Source organism: Ambystoma mexicanum, chromosome 1q, assembly GCF_040938575.1.
Source record: "Ambystoma mexicanum isolate Mex_15411 chromosome 1q, UKY_AmexF1_1, whole genome shotgun sequence".
Taxonomy (NCBI): domain Eukaryota; kingdom Metazoa; phylum Chordata; class Amphibia; order Caudata; family Ambystomatidae; genus Ambystoma; species Ambystoma mexicanum.
In genome coordinates this window covers 1,326,840,216-1,326,861,235 of record NC_090922.1, presented here as the reverse complement: position 1 = coordinate 1,326,861,235, position 21,020 = coordinate 1,326,840,216, and positions in this window count along the sequence as shown.

The following is a 21,020-nucleotide window of genomic DNA, read 5'->3' as shown; positions in this document are numbered from 1 at the left end:
CGGAACAGAGCTTGGGTCTAAAGATATATAGGTATTTATTTATAACAACACATCTATGAAAAACACTCTGGCACTAATACGGCAAACAACTTCAATCACAATTACTATAAGTAAATCAATCCCCCTAACAATAGTTCGACAAGTGTAGGTTCAACGGCACCACTTATTTGCAGACAGAGGTGAATGCTTTAACCTAGATGGCACTCTAGTATTCGTTAGGACGGGAGGGAAAAGGCAGGGTATGAAATCAACTCGGTACCAACACTTTTACGAACAAATGCAAGGCAAGTAAGGCAGGGTCTACTGTAGATCGCAAAGTTCAGAAGCCAGGCCCACTCGGAGAGAGGCAAGGCGATATGTCCCAACAAGTATCACAGTGGAAATGCACTTCAAGTCTTTGTCGCAAATTGTTATCGAAAGATTGGACCAGTTCAGAACAGAAAGTTAAGAAAGCTTGGAGGCGACCCAATGGAGAGGCGAGGATTAAGAAACCTCACGCTAACCGCCAAAAAGGGAAGCCAAGCGGACACGGTACCTTGTATGTGGAGATACAGCTCCGGCGGGGGCAGTTGTTCCTGGTGGTGGGTGCAAGTTGGGGCTTTACCCCCTGCTCATGCCCTGTGTCTCTCCTGTTCACCCCCACCCCCGCTCATGCTCTGTGTTTGTCTCCCTCCTTTTCCCCCCCACTCATGGCCGGAGTCTCCCCTGTTCACCCCCATCCCACGCCGATGCCCGTGTCTCCCTTCTTCCACCCCACCCCCCGGTCATGCCCTGTGTCTCCCTTCTTTCCACCCCCCGCTCATGCCCCGTGTCTCCCTTCTTTCCCCCCACACCCTGCTCATGCCCCGTGTCTCCCTTCTTTCCACCTCCCGCTGATGCCCCGTGTCTCCCTTCTTTCCGCCCTACCCCCCGCTCATGCCCCGTGTCACCCTTCTTCCCCCCCGCCCCCCGCTCATGGCCCTTGTCTCCCTTCTCCCCCCACCCCTTGCTCATGCCCCGTGTCTCCCTTCTTTCCCCGTTCATGCCCCCTGTCTCCCATATTTCCCCCCACCCCGCGCTCATTTACCGCGTCTCCCTTCTTCCCCCACCCCCCGCTCATGCCCCGTGTCTCCCTTCTTCTCCCCCACCTCCCGCTCATGCCCCGTGTCTCCCTTCCTCCCCCACCACCCGCTCATGCCCCGTGTCTGTCCTGTTCCCCCCACCCCATGCTCATGCCCCGTGTCTCCCTCCTGTACCCCCCACCCCCGCTCTTGCCCCGTGTCTCCCTCCTATACCCCCACCCCCCGCTCATGCCCCGTGGCTCCCTTCTGCCCCCCACCCTCCCGCTCATGCCTGTGTCTTCCTTCTTTCCCGCCCACCCCCTGCTCATGCACCGTGACTCCGTTCTCCCCCCACCCCCTCTCATGCCCCGTGTCTCCCTTCTCTCCCCCACCCCCTGCTCATGCCCCATGTTTCCCTTCTTTCCACCCCCACCCCCGCTCATGCCCCGTGTCTTCCTTTTCCCCACCCCCACTCATGCCCCGTGCCTTCCTTCTTTCCCCCCCACCTCCCTGCTCATGCCCCGTGTCTCCCTTCTCCCCCCCACCACCCGCTCATGCCACGTGTCTCCCTTCTTCCCCCCACCCCCGCTCATGCCCTGTGTCTCCATTCTTCCCCCAACCCCCTGCTCATGCCCCGTGTCTCCCGTCTTCCCCTCCTCCCCCTGCTCAGGCCCCATGTCTCCCTCCTGTACCCCCCACCCCTCGCTCATGCCCCGTGTCTCCCTTCTTCCCCACCACCCCCCGCTCATGCCCCGTGTCTTCCTTTTTTACCCCGCCCACCCCCCGCTCATGCCCCGTGTCTTCCTTCTCACCCCCACCCCCAGCTCATGCCCCGTGTCTTCCTTCTTTCCCCCGCCAACCCCCCGCTCATGCCCCGTGTCTTCCTTCTTACCCCCCGCCCCCCGCTCATGCCCTGTGTCTCCATTCTTACCCCCCCACCCCCTGCTCATGCCCCGTGTCTCCCTTCTTCCCACCCCCACCCCCGCTCATGCCCCGTGTCTCCCTTCTCCCCCCATCCTCGCTCATGCCCTGTGTCTCCCTTCTTCACCCCCAACCCCCCGCTCATGCCCCGTGTCTCCCTTCTTCCCCCCACCCCCCGCTCATGCCCCGCGTCTCCCTTCTTCCACCCACCCCCGCTCATGCCCCTTGTCTTCCTTCTTTCCCCCCACCCACCGCTCATGCCCATGTCTCCCTTTTTCCCCCCACCCCCCCGCTCATGCCCCGTGTAACCCTTCTTCCCCCCCGCTCTTGGCCCCTGTCTCACTTCTTTCCACCGACCCCTCGCCCCCTCTCCTGCCCCGTGTCTCCCTTCTTATCCCCCCACCCCCTGCTCATGCCCCGTGTCTCCCTTCTTTCCCCCCAGCCCCGCTCATGCCCCGTGTCTCCCTTCTTCCCACCCCACTCCCCGCTCATGCCCTGTGTCTCACTTCTTCCCACCCCACCTCCCGCTCATGCCCTGTGTCTCCCTTCTTCCCCCCACTCATGCCCCGTGTCTCCCTTCTTTCCCCCCACCCTTCGCTCATGCCCGTGTGTGCCCTGATCCCCCCCACGCTCATGCCCCGTGTGTGCCCTGTTCCCCCCCACCCCCCTCATGCCCCGTGTGTGCCCTGTTTCCCCCCACCCCCTGCTCATGCTCCGTGTCTCCCTTGTTTTCCCCCACCCCCCGCTCATGCCCCGTGTCTCCCTCCTTTCCCCCCACCCCCGCTCATGCCCCGTGTCTCCCTTCTTCCTCCCCCATCCCCCACTCATGCCCTGTGTCTCCCTTCTTCCCCCCACCCCCCGCTCATGCCCCGTGTCTCCCTTCTTTCCCCCCACTCATGCCCAGTGTCTCCCTTCTTTCCCCCCACCCTTCGCTCATGCCCGTGTGTGCCCTGTTCCCCCCCACGCTCATGCCCCGTGTGTGCCCTTTTCCCCACCACCCCCCTCATGCCCCGTGTGTGCCCTGTTTCCCCCACCCCCTGCTCATGCTCCGTGTCTCCCTTGTTTTCCCCCACCCCCCGCTCATGCCCCGTGTCTCCCTCCTTTCCCCCCACCCCCCGCTCATGCCCCGTGTCTCCCTTCTTCCTCCCCCATCCCCCACTCATGCCCTGTGTCTCCCTTCTTCCCCCCACCCCCGCTCATGCCCTGTGTCTTCCTTCTTCCCCTCCCACCCCCCGCTCATTCCCTGTGTCTCCCTTCTTCCCCCCACCCCCCCGCTCATGCCCTGTGTCTTCCTCTTCCCCCACCACCCCCCGCTCATGCCCCGTGTCTCCCTTCTTCCCCCCACCCCCCCCGCTCATGCCCCGTGTCTTCCTTCTCCCCCCACCCCCCGCTCATGACCTTGTATCCCTTCTTCCCCCCCACCCCCGTTCATGCCCCGTGTCTCCCATCTCCCCCCCACCCCCCGCTCATGCCCCGTGTCACCCTTCTTCCCCCCCACCCCCTGCTCATGCCCCGTGTGTCTCTCCCCTTCCCCCACCCCCCTCTCATGCCCCGTGTGTCTCCTCTTCCCCCTACCCCCCGCTCATGCCCCGTGTGTCTCTCCCCTTCCCCCCACCTCCTGCCCATGCCCCGTGTGTCTCCCCCTCCCCCCCACCCCGCGCTCATGCCCTGTGTGTCTCTCCCCTCCCCCCCAACCCCGCTCATGCCCCGTGTGTCTCTGTCGTCCCCCCACCCCCCGCTCATGCCCCGTGTGTCTCTTACCCTCCCCCCACCCCCCGCTCATGCCCCGTGTGTCTCTCCCCTCCCCCCGCTCATGCCCCGTGTGTCTCTGCCCTTCCCCCCACCCCCCGCTGATGCTCCGTGTGTCTCTCCCCTCCCCCCCACCCCCCGCTCATGCCCCGTGTCTCTCCCCTCCCCCCCACCCTCTGCTCATGCCCCGTGTCTCTCCCATTCCCCCCCACCCCCGCTCATGCCCTGTGTGTCTCTCCCCTTCCCCCCACCCCCGCTCATGCCCTGGGTCTCCCTCCTTTCCCCCCCACCCCCCACTCATGTCCCGTGCCTCTCTCTTTTCCCACCCCCACCCCCTGCTCATGCCCCGTGTGTGCCCTGTTCCCCCCACCCCCCTCATGCCCCATGTGTGCCCTGTTTCCCCCCACCCCCCGCTCATGCCCCGTGTCTTCCTTGTTTTTCCCCCACCCCCCGCTCATGCCCCGTGTCTCCCTCCTTTCCCCCCCACCCCCCGCTCATGCCCCCTGTCTCCCTTCTTCCCTCCCCAATACCCGCTCATGCCCTGTGTCTCCCTTCTTCCCCCCACCCCCCGCTCATGCCCCGTGTCTTCCTTCTTGCCCTCCCACCCCCCGCACATGCCCCTTTTCACCCTTCTTCTCCCCCACCCCCCGCTCATGCCCCGTGTCTTCCCCTTCCCCCACCACCCCCCGCTCATGCCCCGTGTCTCCCTTCTTCTCCCCCACCCCCCCGCTCATGCCCCGTGTCTTCCTTCTTCCCCCCACCCCCGTTCATGCCCCGTGTCTCCCTTCTTCCCCCCGCCCCCCACTCATGCCCCATGTCTCCCTTCTTCCACCCCATCCCTTGCTCATGCCCCGTGTCTCCCTTCATCCCCCCACCCCCTGCTCATGCCACGTGTCTCCCTTCTTCCCCCCCACCCCCCGTTCATGCCCCGTTTCTCCCTTGTTTCCCCCCACCCCCCGCTCATACCCCGTGTCTCCCTTCTTCCCTACCTACCCCCCGCTCATGCCCTGTGTCTCCCTTCTTTCCCCCCACCCCCCGCTCATGCCCCGTGTCTTCCTTCTTCCCCTCCCACCCCCCACTCATGCCCTGTGTCTCCGTTCTTCCCCCCTACCACCCGCTCATGCCCCGTGTCTTCCCCTTCCCCCACCAACCCCCGCTCATGCCCTGTGTCGCCCTTCTTCCCCCCACCCCCCGCTCATGCCCCGTGTCTTCCTTCTCCCCCCATCCCCTGCTCATGACCATGTATCCCTTCTTTCCCCCCACCCCCCGTTCATGCCCTGTGTCTCCCTTCTTCCCCCCTGTTAGGCGGAAACCTATGCAGTTCCCTCTGGGACCACTGCAAAAGATTTAGGACTACAGGTGTTTGGCAGTAAACCCACTTGGTAGCAGTCTGTACCACACGGATTCACTTGGTAGCTGTGGCTGAGCAGTCAGACTTCCCTCAAGAAGAGTTAGGCAGTATGTGGAGTATACAAAATAGGGCAATTTACACAGTAGAACAAGCAAACACGGAACAGAGCTTGGGTCTAAAGATATATAGGTATTTATTTATAACAACACATCTATGAAAAACACTGGCACTAATACGGCAAACAACTTCAATCACAATTACTATAAGTAAATCAATCCCCCTAACAATAGTTCGACAAGTCTAGGTTCAACGGCACCACTTATTTGCAGACAGAGGTGAATGCTTTAACCTAGATGGCACTCTAGTATTCGTTAGGACGGGAGAGAAAAGGCAGGGTATGAAATCAACTCGGTACCAACACTTTTACGAACAAATGCAAGGCAAGTAAGGCAGGGTCTACTGTAGATCGCAAAGTTCAGAAGCCAGGCCCACTCGGAGAGAGGCAAGGCGATATGTCCCAACAAGTATCACAGTGGAAATGCACTTCAAGTCTTTGTCGCAAATTGTTATCGAAAGATTGGACCAGTTCAGAACAGAAAGTTAAGAAAGCTTGGAGGCGACCCAATGGAGAGGCGAGGATTAAGAAACCTCACGCTAACCGTCAAAAAGGGAAGCCAGGCGGACACGGTACCTTGTATGTGGAGAGACAGCTCCGGCGGGGGCAGTTGTTCCTGGTGGTGGGTGCAAGTCGGGGCTTTACCCCCTGCTCATGCCCTGTGTCTCTCCTGTTCACCCCCACCCCCGCTCATGCTCTGTGTTTGTCTCCCTCCTTTTCCCCCCCACTCATGGCCGGAGTCTCCCCTGTTCACCCCCATCCCCCGCCGATGCCCGTGTCTCCCTTCTTCCACCCCACCCCTGCTCATGCCCTGTGTCTCCCTTCTTTCCCGCTCATGCCCTGTGTCTCCCTTCTTTCCCCCCACACCCTGCTCATGCCCCGTGTCTCCCTTCTTTCCACCCCCCGCTGATGCCCCGTGTCTCCCTTCTTTCCACCCTACCCCCCGCTCATACCCCGTGTCTCCCTTCTTCCCCCCCGCCCCCCGCTCATGCCCCGTGTCTCCCTTCTTCCCCCCCACCCCTTGCTCATGCCCCGTGTCTTCCTTCTTTCCCCGCTCATGCCCCGTGTCTCCCATCTTTCCCCCCCACCCCCCGCTCATGCCCCGTGTCTCCCTTCTTCCCCCCACCCCCCGCTCATGCCCCGTGTCTGTCCTGTTCCCCCCACCCCACGCTCATGCCCCGTGTCTCCCTCCTGTACCCCCCACCCCCGCTCTTGCCCTGTGTCTCCCTCCTGTACCCCCCACCCCCCGCTCATGCCCCGTGGCTCCCTTCTGCCCCCCACCCTCCCACTCATGCCCCGTGTCTTCCTTCTTTCCCGCCCACCCCCTGCTCATGCACCATGTCTCCGTTCTCCCCCCCACCCCCTCTCATGCCCCGTGTCTCCCTTCTCTCCCCCACCCCCCGCTCATGCCCCATGCCTTCCTTCTTCCCCCCCACCCCCGCTCATGCCCCGTGTCTCCCTTCTTCCCCCCACCACCCGCTCATGCCGCGTGTCTCCCTTCTTCCCCCCACCCCCGCTCATGCCCTGTGTCTCCATTCTTCCCCCCACCCCCTGCTCATGCCCCGTGTCTCCCGTCTTCCCCCCACCCCCTGCTCAGGCCCCATGTCTCCCTCCTGTACCCCCCAACCCCCGCTCATGCCCCGTGTCTCCCTTCTTTCCCCCCACCCCTCGCTCATGCCCCGTGTCTCCCTTCTTTCCCCCCACCCCCGCTCATGCCCCGTGTATTCCTTTTTTCCCACGCCCACCCCCCGCTCATGCCCCGTGTCTTCCTTCTCCCCCCCACTCCCCGCTCATGCCCCGTGTCTTCCTTCTTTCCCCCGCCAACCCCGCGCTCATGCCCCGTGTCTTCCTTCTTAACCCCCGCCCCCCGCTCATGCCCTGTGTCTCCATTCTTACCCCCCCACCCCCTGCTCATGCCCCGTGTCTCCCTTCTCCCCCCATCCTCGCTCATGCCCTGTGTCTCCCTTCTTCACCCCCAACCCCCCGCTCATCCCCCGTGTCTCCCTTCTTCCCCCCACCCCCCGCTCATGCCCCGTGTCTCCCTTCTTCCCCCCACCCCCGCCTTATGCCCCTTGTCTTCCTTCTTTCCCCCCACCCACCGCTCATGCCCATGTCTCCCTTTTTCCCCCACCCCCCCGCTCATGCCCCGTGTCACCCTTCTTCCCCTCCGCTCTTGGCCCCTGTCTCACTTCTTTCCACCGACCCCTCGCCCCCTCTCCTGCCCCGTGTCTCCCTTCTTACCCCCTAACCCCCTGCTCATGCCCCGTGTCTCCCTTCTTTCCCCCCAGCCCCGCTCATGCCCCGTGTCTCCCTTCTTCCCACCCCACTCCCCGCTCATGCCCTGTGTCTCCCTTCTTCCCACCCCACCTCCCGCTCATGCCCCGTGTCTCCCTTCTTTCCCCCGACTCATGCCTCGTGTCTCCCTTCTTTACCCCCACCGCCCGCTCTTTCCCCGTGTCTCCCTTCTTCCCCCCCACCCCTCGCTCATGCCCCGTGTCTCTCTTCTTTCCCCCCAACCCCCGCTCATGCCCTGTGTCTTCCTCCCCCCACCCCCCGCTCATGCAAAGTGTCTCCCTTCTTTCCTCCCCCACCCCCACTCATGCCCCGTGTACATGGGGCATAAGTGGGGGTGGGGGCCCACCTTGCCCTACCCCCGCTCATGCTCCATGTTTGTCTCCCTACTTTTCCCCCCCGCTCATGGCCCGTGCCTCCCCTGTTCACCCCACCCCCTGCCCATGCCCGTGTCTCCCTTCTTCCCTCCTAACCCCATTCATGTCCTGTGTCTCCCTTCTTTCCCACTCATGCCCCTTGTCTCCCTTCTTTCCACCCCCCGCTCATGCCCCGTGCCTCCCTTCTTTCCTCCCGCCCCCTGCTCATGCCCCGTGTCTCCCTTCTTTCCACCACCCGCTCATGCCCCGTGTCTCCCTTCTTTCCCCCCATACCCTGCTCATGCCCCGTGTCTCCCTTCTTCCCCCCACCCCCCGCTCATGCCCTGTGTCTCCCTTCTTTCCACCCCCTGCTCATGCCCCGTGTCTCCCTTCTCCCCGCCACCCCCGCTTATGCCCCGTGTCTCCCTTCTTTCCCCCCAACCCCCCACTCATGCCCCGTGTCTCCCTTCTCCCCCCACCGCCCGCTCATGCCCCGTGTCTCCCTTCTTTCCACCCCCCGCTCATGACCCGTGTCTCCCTTCTTTCCTCCCGACCCCCTGCTCATGCCCCGTGTCTCCCTTCTTTCCACCCCCCGCTCATCCCCCGTGCCGTTCTTCTTTCCCCCCCACCCCCACTCATGCCCCGTGTCTCCCTTCTTTCCACCCTCCGCTCATGACCCGTGTCTCCCTTCTTTCCTCCCGACCCCCTGCTCATGCCCCGTGTCTCCCTTCTTTCCACCCCCGCTCATGCCCCATGTCTCCCTTCTTTCCCCCACCCCCTGCTCATGCCCCATGTCTCCCTTCTTTCCACCCCCTGCTCATGCCCCGTGTCTCCCTTCTTTCCCCCACCCCCGCTTATGCCCGTGTATCCCTTCTTTCCCCCCTACCCCCCGCTCATGCCCCGTGTCTTCCTTTTCCCCACCCCGCTCATGCCCCGTGTCTTCCTTCTTCCCCCCACCCCCTGCTCATGCCACGTGTCTCCCTTCTTCCCCCACCACCCGCTCATGCCCCGTGTCTCCCTTCTTCCCCCTACCCCACGCTCATGCCCAGTGTCTCCCTTCTTCTCCCCCACCTCCCGCTCATGCCCCGTGTCTCCCTTCCTCCCCCACCACCCGCTCATGCCCCGTGTCTGTCCTGTTCCCCCCACCCCCCGCTCATGCCCCATGTCTCCCTCCTGTACCCCCCACCCCCGCTCTTGCCCCGTGTCCCCCTCCTGTACCCCCCACCCCCCGCTCATGCCCCGTGGCTCCCTTCTTTCCCGCCCACCCCCTGCTCATGCACCGTGTCTCTGTTCTTCCCCCCCACCCCCGCTCATGCCCCGTGTCTCCCTTCTCCCCCCACCCCCCGCTCATGCCCCATGTCTCCCTTCTTTCCACCCCCACCCCCCGCTCATGCCCCGTGTCTTCCTTTTCCCCAACCCTGCTCATGCCCCGTGCCGTTCTTCTTTCCCCCCCACCCCCACTCATGCCCCGTGTCTCCCTTCTTCCCCCCACCACCCGTTCATGCCGCGTTTCTCCCTTCTTCCCCCCACCCCCGCTCATGCCCCGTCTCTCCCTTCTTCCCCCCACCCCCCGCTCATGCCCCGTGTCTCCCTCCTGTACCCCCCACCCCCCGCTCATGCCCCGTGTCTCCCTTCTTTCCCCCCCACCCCCCGCTCATGCCAAGTGTCTCCCTTCTTTCCCCCCCACCCTGCGCTCATGCCCCGTGTCTCCCTTGTTCGCCCCCACCCCCGCTCATGCTCCGTGTCTCCCTTCTTCCCCCCCACCCCCCGCTTATGCCCCGTGTCTTCCTTCTTTCCCCCGCCCACCCCTCGCTCATGCCCCGTGTCTTCCTTCTTCCCCCCCACCCCCTGCTCATGCCCTGTGTCTCCATTCTTACCCCCCCACCCCCTGCTCATTCCCTGTGTATCCCTTCTTTCCACCCCCACACCCCGCTCATGCCCCATTTCTCCCTTCTCCCCCATCCCCACTCATGCCCTGTGTCTCTCTTCTTCCCCCCCAACCCCCCGCTCATGCCCCGTGTCTCCCTTCTTCCCCCCACCCCCCGCTCATGCCCCGTGTCTCCCTTCTTCCCCCCCACCCCCGCTTATGCCCCTTGTCTTCCTTCTTTCCCCCACCCACCGCTCATACCCGTGTCACCCTTCTTCCCCCCCGCTCTTGGCCCCTGTCTCACTTCTTTCCACCGACCCCCCGCCCCCTCTCCTGCCCCGTGTCTCCCTTCTTACCCCCCTGCCCCCTGCTCATGCTCCGTGTCTCCCTTCTTCCCCCACCTCCCGCTCATGCCCCGTGTCTCCCTTCTTCCCACCCCACTCCCCGCTCATGCCCTGTGTCTCCCTTCTTCCCACCCCACCCCCCGCTCATGCCCAGTGTCTCCCTTCTTTCCCCACACTCATGCCCCACGTCTCCCTTCTTTCCCCCCACCCCCCGCTCATGCCCCGTGTCTCCCTTCTTTCCACCCCCCGCTCATGCCCCGTGTCTCCCTTCTTTCCCCCGCTCATGCCCCATGTCTCCCATCTTTCCCCCCACCCCCGCTCATCTCATGCCCCTTGTCTCCCTTCTTCCCCCCAATCCCCGCTCATGCCCGTGTCTCCCTTCTTCTCCCCCACCTCCCGCTCATGCCCCGTGTCTCCCTTCCTCCCCCACCCCCGCTCTTGCCCCGTGTCTCCCTCCTATACCCCCCACCCCCGCTCATGCCCCGTGGCTCCCTTCTGCCCCCCCACCCTCCCGCTCATGCCCCGTGTCTTCCTTCTTTTCCACCCACCCCCTGCTCATGCACCGTGTCTCCGTTCTCCCCCCCACCTCCGCTCATGCCCTGTGTCTCCCTTCTCCCCCCCACCCCCAGCTCATGCCCCGTGTCTCCCTTCTTTCCTGCTCATGCCCCGTGTCTCCCCTCTTTCTCTTTCCACCCCCCGCTCATGCCCCGTGTTTCCCTTCTTTCCACCCCCACCCCCCGCTCATGCCCCGTGACTTCCTTTTCCCCACCCCCACTCATGCCCCGTGCCTTCCTTCTTTCCCCCCCACCCAGCTCATGCCCCGTGTCTCCCTTCTTCCCCCCACCACCCGCTCATGCCGCGTGTCTCCCTTCTTCCCCCCACCCCCGCTCATGCCCTGTGTCTCCATTCTTCCCCCCCACCCCTGCTCATGCCCCGTGTCTCCCGTCTTCCCCCCACCCCCTGCTCAGGCCCCATGTCTCCCTCCTGTACCCCCCAACCCCCGCTCATGCCCCGTGTCTCCCTTCTTTCCCCCCACCCCTCGCTCATGCCCCGTGTCCCCCTTCTTCCCCCCCACCCCCCGCTCATGCCCCGTGTCTTCCTTTTTTCCCCCGCCCACCCCCCGCTCATGCCCCGTGTCTTCCTTCTTCCCCCCCACCCCCCGCTCATGCCCCGTGTCTTCCTTCTTTTCTCGCCAACCCCCCGCTCATGCCCCGTGTCTTCCTTCTTCCCCCCGCCCCCCGCTCATGCCCTGTTTCTCCATTCTTACCCCCCCACCCCCTGCTCATGCCCCGTGTCTCCCTTCTTTCCACCCCCACCCCCCGTTCATGCCCCGTGTCTCCCTTCTCCACCCATCCTCGCTCATGCCATGTGTCTCCCTTCTTCACCCCCAACCCCCCGCTCATGCCCCGTGTCTCCCTTCTTCCCCTTACCCCCCGCTCATGCCCCGTGTCTCCCTTCTTCCCCCCACCCCCGCTCATGCCCCTTGTCTTCCTTCTTTCCCCCCACCCACCGCTCATGCCCATGTCTCCCTTTTTCCCCCCACTCCCCCGCTCATGCCCCGTGTCACCCTTCTTCCCCCCCGCTCTTGGCCCCTGTCTCACTTCTTTCCACCGACCCCTCGCCCCCTCTCCTGCCCCGTGTCTCCCTTCTTACCCCCCCACCCCCTGCTCATGCCCTGTGTCTCCCTTCTTTCCCCCCAGCCCCGCTCATGCCCCGTGTCTCCCTTCTTCCCACCCCACTCCCCGCTCATGCCCTGTGTCTCCCTTCTTCCAACCCCACCTCCCACTCATGCCCCGTGTGTCCCTTCTTTCCCCCCACTCATGCCCCGTGTCTCCCTTCTTTCCCCGCACCCTCCGCTCATGCCCCGTGTGTGCCCTGTTCCCCCCCATGCTCATGCCCCGTGTGTGCCCTGTTGCCCCCACCCCCCTCATGCCCCGTGTGTGCCCTGTTTCCCCCCACCCCCCGCTCATGCTCCGTGTCTCCCTTGTTTACCCCCACCCCCCGCTCATGCCCCGTGTCTCCCTCCTTTCCCCCCACCCCCGCTCATGCCCCGTGTCTCCCTTCTTCCTCCCCCATCCCCCACTCATGCCCTGTGTCTCCCTTCTTCCCCCCACCCCCCGCTCATGCCCCGTGTCTTCCTTCTTCCCCTCCCACCCCCCGCTCATTCCCCGTGTCTCCCTTCTTCCCCCCGCCTCCCTACTCATGCCCTGTGTCTTCCTCTTCCCCCACCACCCCCCGCTCATGCCCCGTGTCTCCCTTCTTCCCCCCACCCCCCCGCTCATGCCCCGTGTCTTCCTTCTCCCCCCACCCGCCGCTCATGACCTTGTATCCCTTCTTCCCCCCACCCCCGTTCATGCCCAGTGTCTCCCTTCTCCCCCCCACCCCCCGCTCATGCCCCGTGTCTCCCTTCTTCCCCGCCACCCCCTGCTCATGCCCCGTGTGTCTCTCCCCTTCCCCCACCCCCCTCTCATGCCCCGTGTGTCTCCCCTTCCTCCTACCCCCCGCTCATGCCCCGTGTGTCTCTCCCCTTCCCCCCACCTCCTGCTCATGCCCCGTGTGTCTCCCGCTCCCCCCACCCCGCGCTCATGCCCCGTGTGTCTCTCCCCTCCCCCCAACCCCGCTCATGCCCCGTGTGTCTCTCCCGTCCCCCCACCCCCCGCTCATGCCCCGTGTTTCTCTTACCCTCCCCCCCAGCCCCCGCTCATGCCCCGTGTGTCTCTCCCCTCCCCCACCCCCCGCTCATGCCCCGTGTCTCCCTTCTTTCCCCCCACTCATGCCCCATGTCTCCCTTCTTCCCACCCCACTCCCCGCTCATGCCCTGTTTCTCCCTTCTTCCCACCCCACCTCCCGCTCATGCCCCGTGTCTCCCTTCTTTCCCCCCACTCATGCCCCGTGTCTCCCTTCTTTCCCCCCACCCTCCGCTCATGCCCCGTGTGTGCCCTGTTCCCCCCCACACTCATGCCCCGTGTGTGCCCTGTTCCCCCCACCCCTCTCATGCCCCTTGTGTGCCCTGTTTCCCCCCACCCCCCTCGATCATGCCCCGTGTCTCCCTTCTTCCTCCCCCATCCCCCACTCATGCCCTGTGTCTCCCTTCTTCCCCCCACCCCCGGCTCATGCCCCGTGTCTTCCTTCTTCCCCTCCCACCCACCGCTCATTCCCCGTGTCTCCCTTCTTCCCCCCGCCCCCCCACTCATGCCCTGTGTCTTCCTCTTCTCCCACCACCCCCCGCTCATGCCCCGTGTCTCACTTCTTCCCCCCACCCCCCCGCTCATGCCCCGTGTCTTCCTTCTCCCCCCACCCGCCGCTCATGATCTTGTATCCCTTCTTCCCCCCCACCCCCGTTCATGCCCCGTGTCTCCCTTCTCCCCCCACCCCCCGCTCATGCCCCGTGTCTCCCTTCTTCCCCGCCACCCCCTGCTCATGCCCCGTGTGTCTCTCCCCTTCCCCCACCCCCCTCTCATGCCCCGTGTGTTTCCCCTTCCCCCTACCCCCCGCTCATGCCCCGTGTGTCTCTCCCCTTCCCCCCACCTCCTGCTCATGCCCCGTGTGTCTCCCCCTCCCCTTCCCCCCCACCCCGCGCTCATGCCCCGTGTGTCTCTCCCCTCCCCCCCAACCCCGCTCATGCCCCGTGTGTCTCTCCCGTCCCCCCACCCCCCGCTCATGCCCCGTGTGTCTATCACCCTCCCCTCCAGCCCCTGCTCATGCCCCGTGTGTCTCTCCCCTCCCCCACCCCACGCTCATGCCCCGTGTGTCTCTGCCCTTCCCCCCCACCCCCCGCTGATGCTCTGTGTGTCTCTCCCCTCCCCACCACCCCCCGCTCATGCCCCGTGTCTCTCCCCTCCCCCCATCCCCCGCTCATGCCCCGTGTCTCTCCCATTCCTCCCCACCCCCGCTCATGCCCTGTGTGTCTCTCCCCTTCCCCCCACCCCCGCTCATGCCCTGTGTCTCCCTCCTTTCCCCCCCACCCCCCACTCATGCCCTGTGTCTCCCTCCTTTCCCCCCCACCCCCCACTCATGTCCCATGTCTCCCTCCTTTCCCACCCCCACCCCCTGCTCATGCCCCGTGTGTGCCCTGTTTCCCCCCCATCCCCCCGCTCATGCCGTGTGTCTCCCCTGTTCCCCCCTCTGATGCTCCGTGTGTTCCTCCCCTTCCCCCCACCCCCTGCTCATGCCCCGTGTGTGCCCTGTTCCCCCCCCACGCTCATGCCCCGTGTGTGCCCTGTTCCCCCCACCCCCCACAAGCCCCGTGTTTGCCCTGTTTCCCCCCCACCCCCGCTCATGCCCCGTGTCTCCCTTGTTTTTCCCCCACCCCCCGCTCATGCCCCGTGTCTCCCTCCTTTCCCCCCCACCCCCCGCTCCTGCCCCGTGTCTCCCTTCTTCCCTCCCCAATACCCGCTCATGCCCTGTGTCTCCCTTCTTCCCCCCACCCCCCGCTCATGCCCCGTGTCTTCCTTCTTGCCCTCCCACCCCCCGCTTATGCCCCTTGTCACCCTTCTTCTCCCCCACCCCCCGCTCATGCCCCGTGTCTTCCCCTTCCCCCACCACCCCCCGCTCATGCCCCGTGTCTCCCTTCTTCCCCCCACCCCCCCGCTCATGCCCCGTGTCTTCCTTCTTCCCCCCACCCCTGTTCATGCCCCGTGTCTCCCTTCTTCCCCCCGCCCCCCACTCATGCCCCGTGTCTCCCTTCTTCCCCCCCACCCCTTGCTCATGCCCCGTGTCTCCCTTCTTCCCCCCACCCCCCGCTCATGCCACGTGTCTCCCTTCTCTCCCCCCCACCCCCCGTTCATGCCCCGTGTCTCCCTTGTTTCCCCCCACCCCCCGCTCATACCCCGTGTCTCCCTTCTTCCCTGCCTACCCCCCGCTCATGCACTGTGTCTCCCTTCTTTCCCCCCACCCCCCGCTCATGCCCCGTGTCTTCCTTCTTCCCCTCCCACCCCCCACTCATGCCCCGTGTCTCTGTTCTTCCCCCCTACCCCCGCTCATGCCCCGTGTCTTCCCCTTCCCCCACCAACCCCCGCTCATGCCCCGTGTCTCCCTTCTTCCCCCCACCCCCCGCTCATGCCCCGTGTCTTCCTTTTCCCCCCACCCCCTGCTCATGACCGTGTATCCCTTCTTCCCCCCACCCCCCGTTCATGCCCCGTGTCTCCCTTCTTCCCCCCTGTTAGGCGGACACCTGTGCAGTTCCCTCTGGGACCACTGCAAAAGATTTAGGACTACAGGTGTTTGGCAGTAAACCCACTTGGTAGCAGTCTGTACCACACAGATTCACTTGGTAGCTGTGGCTGAGCAGTCAGACTTCCCTCAAGAAGAGTTAGGCAGTATGTGGAGTATACAAAATAGGGCAATTTACACAGTAGAACAAGCAAACACGGAACAGAGCTTGGGTCTAAAGATATATAGGTATTTATTTATAACAACACATCTATGAAAAACACTCTGGCACTAATACGGCAAACAACTTCAATCACAATTATTATAAGTAAATCAATCCCCCTAACAATAGTTCGACAAGTCTAGGTCCAACGGCACCATTTATTTGCAGACAGAGTTGAATGCTTTAACCTAGATGGCACTCTAGTATTCGTTAGGACGGGAGAGAAAAGGCAGGGTATGAAATCAACTCGGTACCAACACTTTTACGAACAATTGCAAGGCAAGTAAGGCAGGGTCTACTGTAGATCGCAAAGTTCAGAAGCCAGGCCCACTCGGAGAGAGGCAAGGCGATATGTCCCAACAAGTATCACAGTGGAAATGCACTTCAAGTCTTTGTCGCAAATTGTTATCGATAGATTGGACCAGTTCAGAACAGAAAGTTAAGAAAGCTTGGAGGCGACCCAATGGAGAGGCGAGGATTAAGAAACCTCACGCTAACCGTCAAAAAGGGAAGCCAGGAGGACACGGTACCTTGTATGTGGAGAGACAGCTCCGGCGGGGGCAGTTGTTCCTGGTGTTGGGTGCAAGTCGGGGCTTTACCCCCTGCTCATGCCCTGTGTCTCTCCTGTTCACGCCCACCCCCGCTCATGCTCTGTGTTTGTCTCCCTCCTTTTCCCCCCCACTCATGGCCGGAGTCTCCCCTGTTCACCCCCATCCCCCGCCGATGCCCGTGTCTCCCTTCTTCCACCCCACCCCCGCTCATGCTCTGTGTCTCCCTTCTTTCCCACTCATGCCCCGTGTCTCCCTTCTTTCCACTCCCCGCTCATGCCCCGTGTCTCCCTTCCTTCCCCCACACCCTGCTCATGCCCCGTGTCTCCCTTCTTTCCACCCCCCGCTGATGCCCTGTGTGTCCCTTCTTGCCCCCCTAACCCCCGCTCATGCCCCGTGTCTCCCTTCTTCCCCCCCGCCCCCCGCTCATGCCCTGTGTCTCCCTTCTTCCCCCCCACCCCTTGCTCGTGCCCCGTGTCTCCCTTCTTTCCCCGCTCATGCCCCGTGTCTCCCATCTTTCCCCCCCACCCCCCGCTCATGACCCGTGTCTCCTTTCTTCCCCCCACCCCCCGCTCATGCCCCGTGTCTCCCTTCTTCTCCCCACCTCCCGCTCATGCCCCGTGTCTCCCTTCCTGCCCCACCACCCGCTCATGCCCCGTGTCTGTCCTGTTCCCCCCACCCCCCGCTCATGCCCCGTGTCTCCCTCCTGTACCCCCCACCCCCGCTCTTGCCCCGTGTCTCCCTCCTGTACCCCCCACCCCCCGCTCATGCCCCGTGGCTCCCTTCTGCCCCCACCCTCCCGCTCATGCCCCGTGTCTCCCTTCTTCCCCCCTGTTAGGCGGACACCTGTGCAGTTCCCTCTGGGACCACTGCAAAAGATTTAGGACTACAGGTGTTTGGCAGTAAACCCACTTGGTAGCAGTCTGTACCACACAGATTCACTTGGTAGCTGTGGCTGAGCAGTCAGACTTCCCTCAAGAAGAGTTAGGCAGTATGTGGAGTATACAAAATAGGGCAATTTACACAGTAGAACAAGCAAACAGGGAACAGAGCTTGGGTCTAAAGATATATAGGTATTTATTTATAACAACACATCTATGAAAAACACTCTGGCACTAATACGGCAAACAACTTCAATCACAATTATTATAAGTAAATCAATCCCCCTAACAATAGTTCGACAAGTCTAGGTCCAACGGCACCATTTATTTGCAGACAGAGTTGAATGCTTTAACCTAGATGGCACTCTAGTATTCGTTAGGACGGGAGAGAAAAGGCAGGGTATGAAATCAACTCGGTACCAACAATTTTACGAACAAATGCAAGGCAAGTAAGGCAGGGTCTACTGTAGATCGCAAAGTTCAGAAGCCAGGCCCACTCGGAGAGAGGCAAGGCGATATGTCCCAACAAGTATCACAGTGGAAATGCACTTCAAGTCTTTGTCGCAAATTGTTATCGAAAGATTGGACCAGTTCAGAACAGAAAGTTAAGAAAGCTTGGAGGCGACCCAATGGAGAGGCGAGGATTAAGAAACCTCACGCTAACCGTCAAAAAGGGAAGCCAGGCGGACATGGTACCTTGTATGTGGAGAGACAGCTCCGGCGGGGGCAGTTGTTCCTGGTGGTGGGTGCAAGTCGGGGCTTTACCCCCTGCTCATGCCCTGTGTCTCTCCTGTTCACCCCCACCCCCGCTCATGCTCTGTGTTGTCTCCCTCCTTTTCCCCCCCACTCATGGCCGGAGTCTCCCCTGTTCACCCCCATCCCCCGCCGATGCCCGTGTCTCACATCTTCCACCCCACCCCCCGCTCATGCCCTGTGTCTCCCTTCTTTCCCGCTCATGCCCCGTGTCTCCCTTCTTTCCACCCCCCGCTCATGCCCCGTGTCTCCTTTCTTTCCCCCCACACCCTGCTCATGCCCCGTGTCTCCCTTCTTTCCACCCCCGCTGATGCCCCGTGTCTCCCTTCTTTCCCCCCTACCCCCTGCTCATGGCCCGTGTCTCCCTTCTTCCCCCCCGCCCCCCGCTCATGCCCCGTGTCTCCCTTCTTCCCCCCCACCCCTTGCTCATGCCCCGTGTCTCCCTTCTTTCCCCGCTCATGCCCCGTGTCTCCCATCTTTTACCCCCACCCCCCGCTCATGCCCCGTGTCTCCCTTCTTCCCCCCACGCCCCGCTCATGCCCCGTGTCTCCCTTCTTCTCCCCCACCTCCCGCTCATGCCCCGTGTCTCCCTTCCTCCCCCACCACCCGCTCATGCCCCGTGTCTGTCCTGTTCCCCCCACCCCCCGCTCATGCCCCGTGTCTCCCTCCTGTACCCCCCATCCCCGCTCTTGCCCCGTGTCTCCCTCCTGTACCCCCCACCCCCTGCTCATGCCCCGTGGCTCCCTTCTGCCACCCACCCTCCCGCTCATGCCCCGTGTCTTCCTTCTTTCCCGCCCACCCCCTGCTCATGCACCGTGTCTCCGTTCTCCCCCCCACCCCCTCTCATGCCCCGTGTCTCCCTTCTCTCCCCCACCCCCCGCTCATGCCCCATGTTTCCCTTCTTTCGACCCCCACCCCCCGCTCAAGCCCCGTGTCTTCCTTTTCCCCACCCCCACTCATGCCCCGTGGCTCCCTTCTGCCCCCCACCCTCCCGCTCATGCCCCGTGTCTTCCTTCTTTCCCGCCCACCCCCTGCTCATGCACCGTGTCTCTGTTCTCCCCCCACCCCCTCTCATGCCCCGTGTCTCCCTTCTCTCCCCCACCCCCCGCTCATGCCCCATGTTTCCCTTCTTTCGACCCCCACCCCCCGCTCAAGCCCCGTGTCTTCCTTTTCCCCACCCCCACTCATGCCGCGTGTCTCACTTCTTCCCCCACCCCCGCTCATGCCCTGTGTCTCCCTTCTTCCCCCCACCCCCTGCTCATGCCCCGTGTCTCCCGTCTTCCCCCCCACCCCCTGCTCAGGCCCCATGTCTCCCTCCTGTACCCCCCAACCCCCTGCTCATGCCCCGTGTCTCCCTTCTTTCCCCCCACCCCTCGCTCATGCCCCATGTCTCCCTTCTCCCCCCCACCCCCCGCTCATGCCCCGTGTCTTCCTTTTTTCCCCCGCCCACCCCCCGCTCATGCCCCGTGTCTTCCTTCTTCTCCCCTACCCCCCGCTCATGCCCCGTGTCTTCCTTCTTTCCCCCGCTAACCCCCCGCTCATGCCCCGTGTCTTCCTTCTTACCCCCCACCCCCCGCTCATGCCCTGTGTCTCCATTCTTACCCCCCACCCCCTGCTCATGCCCCGTGTCTCCCTTCTTCCCAACCCCACCCCCCGCTCATGCCCCGTGTCTCCCTTCTCCCCCCATCCTCGCTCATGCCCTGTGTCTCCCTTCTTCACCCCAACCCCCCGCTCATGCCCCGTGGCTCCCTTCTTCCCCCCACCCCCCGCTCATGCCCCGTGTTTCCCTTCTTCCCCCCACCCCCGCTCATGCCCCTTGTCTTCCTTCTTTCCCCCCACCCACCGCTCATGCCCATGTCTCCCTTTTTCCCCCACCCCCCTGCTCATGCCCCATGTCACCCTTCTTCCCCCCACTCTTGGCCCCTGTCTCACTTCTTTCCACCGACCCCTCGCCCCCTCTCCTGCCCCGTGTCTCCCTTCTTACCCCCCCACCCCCTGCTCATGCCCCGTGTCTCCCTTCTTTCCCCCCAGCCCCGCTCATGCCCCGTGTCTCCCTTCTTCCCACCCCACTCCCTGCTCATGCCCTGTGTCTCCCTTCTTCCCACCCCACCTCCTGCTCATGCCCCGTGTTTCCCTTCTTTCCCCCCACTCATGCCCCGTGTCTCCCTTCTTTCCCCCCACCCTCCGCTCATGCCCCGTGTGTGCCCTGTTCCCCCCCACACTCATGCCCCGTGTGTGCCCTGTTCCCCCCCACCCCCCTCATGCCCCGTGTGTGCCCTGTTTCCCCCCACCCCCTGCTCATGCTCCGTGTCTCCCTTGTTTTCCCCCACCCCCCGCTCATGCCCCGTGTCTCCCTCCTTTCCCCCCACCCCCGCTCATGCCCCGTGTCTCCCTTCTTCCTCCCCCATCCCCCACTCATGCCCTGTGTCTCCCTTCTTCCCCCCACCCCCCGCTCATGCCCTGTGTCTTCCTTCTTCCCCTCCCACCCCCCGCTCATTCCCCGTGTCTCCCTTCATCCCCCCACCCCCCCGCTCATGCCCTGTGTCTTCCTCTTCCCCCACCACCCTCCGCTCATGACCCGTGTCTCCCTTCTTCCCCCCCACCCCCCCGCTCATGCCCCGTGTCTTCCTTCTCCCCCCACCCCCGCTCATGACCTTGTATCCCTTCTTCCCCCCCACCCCCGTTCATGCCCCGTGTCTCCCTTCTCCCCCCCACCCCCCGCTCATGCCCCGTGTCTCCCTTCTTCCCCACCACCCCCTGCTCATGCCCCGTGTGTCTCTCCCCTTCCCCCACCACCCTCCCATGCCCCGTGTGTCTCCCCTTCCCCCTACCCCCCGCTCATGCCCCGTGTGTCTCTCCCCTTCCCCCCACCTCCTGCTCATGCCCCGTGTGTCTCCCCCTCCCCTTCCCCCCCACCCCGCGCTCATGCCCTGTGTGTCTCTCCCCTCCCCCCAACCCCGCTCATGCCCCGTGTGTCTCTCCCGTCCCCCCACCCCCCGCTCATGCCCCGTGTGTCTCTTACCCTCCCCCCCACCCCCCTGCTCATGCCCCGTGTGTCTCTCCCCTCCCCCCACCCCCCGCTCATGCCCCGTGTGTCTCTGCCCTTCCCCACACCCCCGCTGATGCTCCGTGTGTCTCTCCCCCCCACCCCCTGCTCATGCCCCGTGTCTCTCCCCTCCCCCCCACCCCCCGCTCATGCCCCGTGTCTCTTCCATTCCCCCCCACCCCCGCTCATGCCCTGTGTGTCTCTCCCCTTCCCCCCACCCCCGCTCATGCCCTGTGTCTCCCTCCTTTCCCCCCCACCCCCCACTCATGTCCCGTGTCTCCCACCTTTCCCACCCCCACCCCCTGCTCATGCCCCGTGTGTGCCCTGTTCCCCCCACCCCCCTCATGCCCCATGTGTGCCCTGTTTCCCCCCACCCCCCGCTC